The sequence below is a fragment of the Grus americana genome, chromosome 15, assembly GCF_028858705.1.
Source record: "Grus americana isolate bGruAme1 chromosome 15, bGruAme1.mat, whole genome shotgun sequence".
Taxonomy (NCBI): Eukaryota; Metazoa; Chordata; class Aves; order Gruiformes; family Gruidae; genus Grus; species Grus americana.
In genome coordinates, this window is record NC_072866.1 from 18,252,431 (window position 1) to 18,264,393 (window position 11,963).

The following is an 11,963-nucleotide window of genomic DNA, read 5'->3' on the forward strand; positions in this document are numbered from 1 at the left end:
GCCCTGCTTTCCTGGGGGTGGCTGAACACCTGCCTGCCTGCCGATGGGACGTGGGGAATGAATTCCTTTGTCTGTTTTTCTTGTGCACATGGCTTTTGCTTTACCTGTTAAATTGTCTTTCTCTCAACCCACAAGTTTTCTCACTTTCACCCTTCTGATTCTCTCCCCCGTCCCGCCAGGGAGCAGTGAGCGAGCGGCTGCGTGGGGCTGAGCTGCTGGCTGGGGTTAAACCACGAGAGTCTGAGAATGGGAAAATTATCTAATGCCAGCCCAAAGAAACAGAGAGACTGACGGCCATTTATCTATAGGGATGCACTCAGCAAGCGGAGGTGTAACGAACCATGTTGAACCATGGCACATAACCCATTTGACAAGACAGTCTGGCTACAAACCTATGGTCTTGAACTTATGCAATGGTCTTACTTTATAGACCGAGCTACTGGAATGAATGATAAAGCAGGAACATCCTAAAAATAGTGAAACACAATTAACATTTTTGTTGAACACAGTGGGATTGATTCATCAACCATAACAATTTTTTGAATAATTAACTGTGCTGAATTTTTCATTAAAAGCACAACATTCATACAGTGTAATTATTACAGTGTGAAAGACGTTTGAATTAGAACAAGATAACTTTGTCATTGGTAGGTAAATTCATAGTGTCAGGAAACGTTCTCCTCCCCAGGTTCTAGGAATTATGTGCCTAACATTCTCTTGCAGCACACAGTACAAGCTACTATTAATAATATATCTATAGCTGAACATAAGGTATGGAGGGAGTATTTAAAATGTTTAATTATTCAAATGAAGGAATTAATTGACTGTGCCTTTTTTGCAGTTCCACAATATTTCTAAACATTAGAAGAGCTCAGCATGCTAGGAAGAATATAATAAGTGCCTAGGAGGAAAGAAAAACTAAAATAAGTGGAAACCAAAAACTTTCCTAATAACTGGAGCTATGGCATGCACACTGTATATGCTGTCATTTGGAGTTATGTGCATAGATCAAAGACATGATGCATTCCTATGTATTTGGACTCCTGAATGGAAAGAAACCAGGTAAGAAAAAGATGAGCTTATCCTTCCTCGTGGAGTGTAGGCTGGTGGTGTTTGCACATTAACAGCCTAGCCAAGGCTCTCGCAGAGGTGGCAAGATTGCTGACTGGTGCTGGCATTTACCAATCAACTCGAATATAAATACATGTAAATTTACTTTTACTGTCTATTAATTAAATCTGTAGCACATGCAAATTCACAGTAAGATGGGTGGATACGCATGTGTCTCTTCCCTGTACATCTTTTTTTATGTTAGTATCTTGGCATGAATGGGAGAAACGTTTTCAGGGAAAAGGTACATCACATTTCACTGCTTGTAAATGCAGTACAAGGCTTTGATCTTTGGTGTTTAGGCTTTCAAGGGGTGTCTCCTTACACCCATTTCGTGATGTTTCATAACTCAAAATGTTTTCAGAGAATGCAGTGACCTTTTGAGTTGCACATGCCATAGGAATTATATTGTACTCCAGAGAAAACCTTGAAGAAAGGCCTTGAATGTGAACAAGTAATTACTGACTGGAGAGCCAGTGGAGTATATCTAGTGTTGGCGTAGTACTCGTACTTGTCCTGCCACTTCAGTTTTGAAGAGCAAAGTGAGGTCCAAATGATTCACATTTAGGCTTTCCATGACAACTGAAAGCAAGATGATATTCTGCTCACCAAAGAACCTCTTCCTTTTTCTGTCCTTCTGCATATTAATCTGAAGTAGCTTCTTCATCTCTTATTAATGGTTTCTGTTAAGTAAACAAAACAAAAACAACAGAAAGAAACCAGGGACAAGTTCTTCTTATGCTGAGAAGATGAAAGTAGGATTCAGAGTCCCGATTCTTGAGTTGATTAGGAACAGGCACCTGCTCGCTATCTTCTGCTAGCTATTTAACCTCCACAGAAGAGCCCTGGGTGAGACAGACCTCTGTGATCAGCACTTCACTGATGGTTGCCATGTTTTCCACTCAGTATGCAGTCTTTTAGGTTCATCCTTCTGAGGCAGCTAACTCTCTGTACATCTCTGAGAGAGCTTACGTATCCGAGTCTGCATTTGAGATTCTTCTCCAAAAGACAGGCATTATGGAAGAACAGTTTGAAGTCAGGCATTGGGAGCAGAGTAACTGGCTCTGGGGAAAAAACACATCTATGTATATACTATATATATATATGCACAAAATATGTATATAATATATAAAAAGTGCGATTGATGAATCTGATTCAGTGGGTGAAGGTCTTGATGTGCTATGCCTATTTGACAGACAAAATGTGATGTAATACTGTATCAAGAAGCTGCACTTCATTACAATATTTACTGCTGTATACAACAAATTTCTTTTATTCCTGATTCCAAAATGACAGTACCTTTCTGCCTTCATCAGTTCTCAAGCAATTCTAACCTAGTCTCATCTGTCACCATATTGTTTGATTATTTCTGTGGAAAGCATTAAAGAATTCTGAATTGGTGAGAATTTGCCAGTGCTGAACTTTTGGCAAAATAGCATTCATTATTGTACTTCCAAGCTTACCTAGATGGAGATCATCACATTCCTTGCTGGAACAGGCGGATGGGAAAGCAACTATTCTTCTTGCCTCTCTAGAAATCTTCAAGGCTAATTTGGCTCAAGAGAAGGTCAAACTTAACTGGAAACCAGGTTGGTTTACGTATTTGTTTTCAGGCAAGCTATAGTCAAAGTTTAAATATTGTTAAATATAAAATGTATAGCCATATAAAGAAGTTATTTATGCAAGTCAGCATATTTTCATTCATCTAGCAAGGAGGAGGAATCTGTGCAGAGAATCAGCATAAAGACTCTGCATAACTTTTGTCTGCCCTAAGCGTTCTGTTGAGAATTTATTTGGGACTGAACTGACTGTTTGCATAAGGCAAAAATTCTTTCCCAGTGCAGGTTTTGTAAGCCAGTATTGCTAAACTGCAGTAGGGATCCTCCCACTGTGCATTTTAAGGCATTGAGGTATCTGTCCATGGTCTGTTTATGCACTTGACATGCTACAATCCTTGAAGTCCATCTACTGTAAATAAGGATGGGACGCTTGTCTAGGAACAGGCTGGGAAGCCCTGACCTGAAGAAGCATCTGTTACCTTGCTGTCAGCCAGAAATAATGACATCATAACCAGACTGGCACTAGAATTTCCAGTCTTTGCTCTTGCCTTCCAAAGCCAGAAGAAATCCATGTAGTTCTGGTGTTGTACTCTATTTTTCCCCTTCAGCTCCTCATTGGGCAAACTGGCACCCTTTGCCTTAATAAAAAGAATGATCAATTTTTTACTAACAACCAGCAGAGAATACTTGCTTTTAAGGCTTCTGCCAAGTTTGCTTAATTGGACTCTTTGGATGAAAAAAGCTAGCATAAGGCTATGCTAGTAGTCTCAAAGCTCTGATTTTCACACTTTAGCACTAATTTGCTTCTGGATAAACTTTGGTTAATCAGATTTCTGCAACTCAAGCAAATAAAGAGTGAAATTCACCATGGCTAAAAGGACCCCTGGTCTCATTTAGATCCATTAGAATTTCATCTACTAATATTCTCCCAGTACTTACTACTTCATCCAGCTTTTGAAGTATAATTGCTTTGGAAGCATCCAGGTATGTACACAGATAAAGTATTTCAGTAGCTAAAATCCATTCAAAATTAATTTCTCAATGAAAAATGTTTTACGTTTAACTCCTAATATACTGAATTACAGATTTGTAAACCTTGGAGACTGACATTGGGTTTCCCTGCAACAGAAGTTCTTCCACTTACTCCTGAGAATACCTCGTTCTAGTTCTGCAGGTGAAAGATTAGCACCATGTGCACACCTACTCCGACTCTGACTTATAACGATGCTGCCAGCAAGGACACAAAGGGGTGTCAAGTGCAATGGCATTCTTGTACAATGCAGCTGTTAAGAATTTGGAAATTTAAAATTGCAGTGCTTACTCTTTGAAACTTGGAGTTGAGTAAATATTGTGAGAAAGGTTTTGTGAACCAATGAGATTGCTATTATTTTTCACTTTTTTCCTTTCTTGAGGAAAAGAGAATTGCAATATTTCCGGGTTTTTACATAGCCTAGTCTAGCAAGTATTTTTCTCATCTTCTGGATAAAAAAACCCCAACAACAAACCAAACAAAAAACCTCATCCTTGTATAAATCCTATGTAAATAGAAAAAGTGCCAGGTTAACTTAGAGGACTTTCTGTTTGAGCTTCTGAACAATAAATCTCACCTGAACAAACATAATAATACCATTCTGGGTAAAACTTGCCTGTGATGACTGAGCAGATAGGAATATAATTTTTTTTTTTTTTTTTTTTGCCAAGAAGGAGAACTCACATTTATTTATTTATTCATTTATCAGCTAGGGTTTCAGAGGAGTTTTTTAGCAAGAGAATAATATACCATATGGGTGTCATTTCTGAAAAAATCGCGCACCTCTCATACAGTCTAGACTAAATCAAAGTGAAGAGAGCATTTTGCGGTTTCTGCAAGTAAATTCGTAAAGACCAACAAGACTCAACAGATTTTTAGGACAAAATCATAAACTTGTTGTGGTGAGCACCATGATGTGTGTGGGAGGAGGGAGAAGTGCCAGCTGGATCCATCATCTATCTTGGCAATTATACTCTGTTCATCACCATGGTATCAGAACACCTTTACAAGCTCTAAGAGTGATCACAGTAAAGGATCTCTAGTTTTAACTCATGTCCTAGGAGGGATGGCTTTGCTATTCTCGTTATTGTTACTGTGGAACAGGTAGGTGAAAATAAGGCATTTTACACTTTATTCTTAAGGAGCCAAGGTTTGTAATTGTTCCAGTATCATCAGGGTACGAATGCCACAGCTGTATGCTGTTATCTGTTCATGGTGTAGAGATGACTCTTCTCGTGTCCTAGAGGAATGGAGCTGCAGTGAAAGGTCATGAAGTCAGCGAGAAGTAGTCTTCATCCTCTTACGTTGTCAGGGCACAGAGAAGTTGCTTAGGGTGGATGCAGGCAGGAAGGTAGAAACAAGGATTGTTGAATACCCTGCTGATTTTATTGGCTTCCCTGGTAGCGTGGGCGGCTTCCCTCAGCAGATGTGCTAGAGAGCTGTCCTTATCCCTCTGCCAGCACACCGTGCCTCCCCTGGGCCGCAGCGTGCCGATGGGCACAGAGACCACGGTGCTGTCTGAATATGTTCTGAGCAGCGTGTGGCTATCGGCACTGGAGCTTAAAGGGGTGCTGTACGCGAAAATATTACTTCCTTAATTATTTCTACATTCTCTCGTATAATAGGCATCGGAATGTGGCCCTTATTATTTTTGTCTTTAACTTTTTTTTTCTTTATCCTTTAATGTTAGATTTTGGTTTTGTTTTCATTATGAATAACGCTAACATTATGAAATGGCCCCATTGAAACAAATGAAATTTTATGTCCTATAAAGAACATCTCAATGAGAATAAACTTATTAAATCTTGATCCTTAGCGTGGAATCTTCACTCCATTGAATTTAATGGTAATATTCCTGTTAACACTAATGAGTCAAGACTTTGTCCTTTGCATACAGCTGTCAATAAGTAATTAATGATAACCAGCAGACCTAATACTAAAAAAAAATCCTTTGCAATGAGATGAAAAGATTGAAAACTGGACCCAGGTTCAGGCTTTGCATGGAGGATCTATTTCTGATCTTGCTGTGCAAGTGGTTTTTTTAACTTGAGCTAAACATTATGACAGAAACAAGTGAGATAATTGTGTATTATGAGATATCTGCTCTTTTTCACTTATGGTCATTTTATGTGTTGAAATACTTGCATTGTTTATGTAGGAAAGCGATCCTATTGTTCAGCCATCTAAATTATCTGTTTCTTCATCATATTATCAAGGCTCACTTCAACTGTTCTAGTTTGCATAGAAATTACATGCAATTTCCTTTTTAATTTTGTTTTTTTTTCTTTTTAAAGAAGAACAATCACTATATTCACAGGGAGAATTTGTTAAACTGGAAAATCATATTTAAGACTTCAAGGTGTATATAAATTACAAAATTGACTTTAAAGAGGCCAGCTTTCTGTCAGGTGTGTGGGTGTGAATGACAGACTGATTCCCACACACACCCAAGAAAATGTGACTTGTCCTTTTACCAAGTATTCAGTTACAACTGGCCCTACATATATATATATATATATATAAAATTTCCATATTATACAGAAGTATTCCTTTTGCATTCTTTGCATTTTACTCCAATGTTACTTGCCTATATAAAGATCAAATAATCCATTCTGAAAACTGTACTCCCAAGTGCCAGCGTTTTGTGTTAAAAATGCATTTAACCTTATTGTTCTCTGCAGTAATCTCCTATATAAGTGTTAGGAAGCAGATATCCTAAATATGTTATTAACATTAGATTGTATTTAGCAGGTTAGAGATAATCTGCTGATTTAAGTAAACACTACAACAAAAAGATACCACTAGAATCTGCTGTCAGCTTCTTTTTGCACCACTTCTCAAGACTCCCTAATGTGCATTTCACATTACAGTTAAAATCCTTTTATTTGTCCTATTATTTATCCAGCTGTGGGATCACTGCACTTTCACAATAATAAAAAACTCCAAAACTCCAGGAGTTTTTTTTTCCCCAAGGAAAAAAAAAAGATTATAAAAAATGTTCTGCTACACATTATTTACTTTAAGCATTTACTTTTCAGTTTACTATTGCCATGATGCAAAGAGCAAGGAGAGTGGATTGATGCCTTTTCATTCAAGATAGGTATAACAGAATACCCAGATAGATGTTCTACATAGATATTCCATATATGTAGGTATAACAGAGTTGCACCGTGCTGAGAAATATCAATGATGAATCCTGTTAACATTATCAAAATGGTCTCTAGAAAGAAAACATAAGAAATGGCATTTACATTTCCACCTTGAGGTCTTCATGGTTTTTTAGGACCCATCTGTCAGTACACCTGGTTGACAGATCACTTCTTCTCACTGGCGCTCACGGTAGAGGACAGAGAAGCAAATCCCTTTGGAGCCAGCTTTAGAACTGCTCTTTACATTGGCTGTCAAGAAGGGACAGTTGTTACCATCTGCCCAAAATCGTGGTCTGGAACCTGTATGTGTATTTGTACACATCAACAGTTTTCCAACATATGTGCCTAAATTTAGTCTCTGAATTTGTTATTGGGCTTTCAGATATGTGACCCAGTTTTCAGAAGTACTGACCACTCAGACATCTGGTGATTTCAGTGTAAGCTGTGATTATTCAGCATCTCTTGAACAAAATCACCCAGTGCAGTTTCCATTTTAAATCAATTGAAAGACAGTTGTTGAATTAGTAGATACTGAGTTGGCCTGGGGATATTTAACCTTTGGCACCCACATTTGACACTCTTGGCCAGGCGTGGTAATCACGTAAGTGGATCTGATAGCCACATGAAAACTGCAGTGTCATATAATCAAAAAAGCATCACAGAACTCAGACCGTTATTACTTTCTCTGTACCTCTTATTTCATCTGTCTTGTGACTTACCATTTTAAAATCCTGAGCACCTTTTAACAGTTAGCTTCCTTTAAAAATGGAACTGAGCTGTCAGAGAAATTTTCTTCTTCATAAATCTGAAAGTTCCTAGATCTGTGTATCATTACAATACATAAGATACAAAATGCATCAAGCCTTGGATGGGCATGTTGTGCCAAAGATACGGAGAGACATCATTAAAGCTTATTATCAGGGAAGAACACTAAAAAGGTCTAATGTTCAGTAAGAACTTTTGATTTTGGTTGCCTGGCAGTACATTTTGGAAGACATGCAAAATATACGGTGGCTAAAATAGTTAGTTAGTTAATACAGCAACTTTACATTTCTGTGAAGAGCAAGTTCTTCGCTTCTGAGGTTTACAGCTCCCTTCTACAGCCCTTGAGGTTAATGGCGCTAAAACTGACAGACTGTAACTGACTCACTAATTTGACTTCTTTCTGTTCTGACTTCCATCCGTGGATGTTCCAGGCCTAGGGAATGCGCATTCTAGACTAAAACTTGGCTACCTCTTAATCTCAGTTACTGCAGAGTGTTTAGAAGAGGTAGTGGTTAGATCGGCTCCTCGGCTCTTCTAACGTGCGCCAGAGCCAGACAGCAGAGGATTAGGAAATTTTCTCTGCCATGTGTCCCCTTCTCTGTCTAAGCACAGCTTCTCTATGCTCAGGCACGGTATACAGCCTATTAGACCGACTTTAACCTTGAAAATTTTTAATGCTATTTTAGGTCTGTTTAGAAAGGCTTCCTCTCTGCCTTGAAAAGTTGAACTCATGGGAACAAAGATGGTTGGGTTTTCAGTTGGAAGGACACCAAAGCAGTTCCATTTTTTTTGATCCTCTGCAGCCTTTCTCTCCTTTTCTGTTAACGAGACATAAAGATCTTGCTGGCACGAGTGTGGAATGAGCTGCAGAGCTGCCTTTGACGGTTGCAGTAGTCCTCAGACACCTGGCCAGTCATTCCAGATCTAAATTCCACCGCAGTCTAATTTATACCAAGCAGAAATACACCTTGTTCACAGGCACTTGCCGTACTGTTACAATTCAAAGGAAACATCAGTTTTGCCAAAGAGAGAAAGTGACTGGCAGTTTTCCCTGTTCGAAATCAGAGGAATAGCAACAGGCAGACCTGAGGGCACAGCTCATTTTTCAGCTGCGCTGCTGAAAGCTGCTTTAGACATTTTGGCACTTTTTTCCCACTGCTGTATACTGAAGACGTTTGCAGTATACATGTGTTTCCTCTTGTATATTTGCAAGTACTCCACTTACCTTCTAAATTTATCTGAATTTTTCTGAATTTCCTTTGAATTAAACTGAAGCTACAAGAACTCTCAGGATTTCTGTAAGTCAGCTCCAAATGCGAATGCTGTTACTGCCTGTCCCGACCCCAACCCATGCAATTACTACAGTTTTGGTTTTACAAGAAGACTGAAGAGAAAAATATTAGGCGATAAAGGTAATTTCTACATTGCAGAATTGCAATAACTTATCTTCCTCCTCAGTGAGCCATGAAAACAAGTCTCTTGTGCTTTTTCATTCATGAAGCACCTCCTGGCTCATTAAGATCTCTTGATGGTGATCCCTTTGCTATGTGCAAAGTGTATTTTTTTTCAGACTTGATGACAACAACTAAAAAAAGCTCAATGTTTGTACGATGTTCTAGTTAAAGTTGCTATGAATCCATGAAAGTACAAGAACAAGCTCATTCTGTCCCAGTCTGTATGTGCATCTTTTTTAATGAAAAGAGAAAGGTTAGTTTAAAAGATGTGCGCTCAGCAATTATAAAAGAAGTATATTTAGTGTCAACACACTGCAGGCTGGGATTTCACACGTTGCTGCACTGATACGATACTAAAAAGGCTTATGAAGTGTTAGCTGCGTAACTAAAAGAAAGGTCTAGAACCAATCGTGTTCTAACCACCCAGCGAGCCCAATAGCAACGGGAAAGCACACTCCTCGTGGAGGAATGACAAAACGCAGCAGCAGCAAACGGGGCTGTCTGACGTACGCTGATTCAAGAATGGAAAGGTGTTCCGACCAAACTTCTGTGTTGTGTCATTCTGGGCTGTTTACAGTATTTGTAAATCATGGGACTGCTTTCAGTATCTATAAACTTCCTGGCACTTGCAGCCTCCTTGTTAAAGACATTTTGCTGCTTCAACTCATGTCCACTAAGGTATTTCATGTCTCAAGCTACCTTATTGCTCCACAGCAGACATCTTCTAACATTTAACTTATGTTCAAAGACTAGTGATTGCAAACATGCTGCCGTTGGGCTGCTATAGTAGAATCATCACCCCTCTTGTCTTCCAGCTGCAATACATTTTGTATCTATACATCCAAACATCCCATTACAGTATGAAATAACTATCAAGAAAACAGACATTGACTGCTTCATTCTAGTTTCCACATGACATTTCTTATCACAAAATACCTTTCACGTCAATACTGCCTGAGATCAGGCCTGTCTAGCTGCTTTTCTGACAGATTTTCACAGCTCTGGAATGTCTGCTAATAATAATGATTGAGCTATATGGCATTTCTTGGGAATTAATGTTGGCTGGAAAGCTCCATTGACTCAGTGCTCGGCAAAGGACTATTCTCTCTAGCAGGTAGTCAGTCCCTGGGAAATACTCAGAGGTGGATCAACATTGTTATTATTAACAAAAATGAAATATCACATTTGGAACATTATCATTGCAATTGCTCCATATGTTCTAATTGTTCTATATTCTTCACGTTTATCACCACCTCAACATTCAGGTTAACTCATTAACTTTCTCTCCTAATTTTACTCTTTTTCCAACTCTCTTATTTACATAAAAAACCCTGCAAGAATCGGTTCTAAGAGTATATACAATTAAACACAGAATTGAACATGTATAATGCACAAATACATACATAGAGTATGAGTGTGTATGCATTTATATAACTTCCTCTGGGACCTGGCTATACATTGCTACAGGATTTACCACACACACACACGCACAAAAAAAAGCAGCCTATTTTCTAGCATAAATTTGAACAACAAGCATTGCCATTGATCCACATGTGAAAGTCTCAGTGAAAACTAGTGAAAGAAATTAGAGGAAAATAGAAAATATAACAGGAATACTTAATTTTGTATAAGGTCTGTGCCTAAAATTAAGTATTTCACTTAAGTAAATGGATATGCACTTCAGTAAAGACAACTCTGTAGGTTCTAGTAGAAACATTGATCTTCTCAATTGTTTCAGAGGCAAAAATACATGCCTTATGGGATAAAACTGTAGAAAATTAGGTAATTATTACTTACCTTAAAGCAATGTAAAAAAGAGAAGTCTTGAAAGTAGAAGGCGACGGTGCTAAACTGGGAAATCTTTCGTGTTTCTCAACTTGATAAAGACAACTGAAATAAATTAGAAGTTTATTGACTGACTTCATTGAGAAAACCTTTATAAAATCACATAATGACCCAAGATGTGCCTCAGTACTGTGTGTAATACCCATTTCTCTCAGCGAGTTTTCTTGTTTTCATTATTATACTTGGCAATTTTATATTTTGACCATGCAGGTGTTCTTACAACTAGATACTACGAAGCCATTAAAACACAGTGCCACAGGTCTATTAAAAAGAGTTCGTGCCTTAGTCTAGAACAACTCTAATTCATTGTTGGCGTCCTAAGACATGGTACAGCTAAAATAACTTCACTGCTAATACGACCAACAGGCACCAAGAGCGTAACAGCTAGAGTGACTCATGATTAATTAGGGTACCATGATTTATGGGTTCTGGGTTCTGTGGGTCTGACCCCAAGTCGTATGGTGCCACAGGAAACTTTTTTTTCAAGGGGCTTTAATCACCCTCCTGTTTTCCTCAGCACATGGCGCTTAGGGTCAGATTCTGATCGCATGGACCCGAATCCTGCAAACGTTAGATGCTAGCCTAACTCCTTTGGGCTTTTTTGCTATAGGGGAATTCTTAAGGAAAACCTCAGGGAGTCGGCGAAACAAGAAACTTGTACCATAGTTAGTCAGGATTAATAGCCCGTAAAATAAATCATTTTTAATGTTATTATTTCTGTACATGTATAGCACTGATCATGCAAAATATTTAAGCAGCTTTTTAGCAGAGCAACAGGGAAACTTGCATAATCTTAAGCGCCTGACAGGACTGGACCTTAAAAGTCTCCAGATGCAATAATGAGTATGGAACAGATTCATTTTGTGCAGTATTTTCAGCACAAACTGCATCACAAAGTGTTAAATAATAAATAATAGCAGAGAGAGGTATACACAGGGGAGGAACGATACGATTTCAGAGGAGACTTGAAAGGGGATGTTGAGGAGGTGGAGGTTTTAAGAATTAAATATTAAAAACCTGAAAGGCTGGTTTTGGCCGGGACCGACTGTTT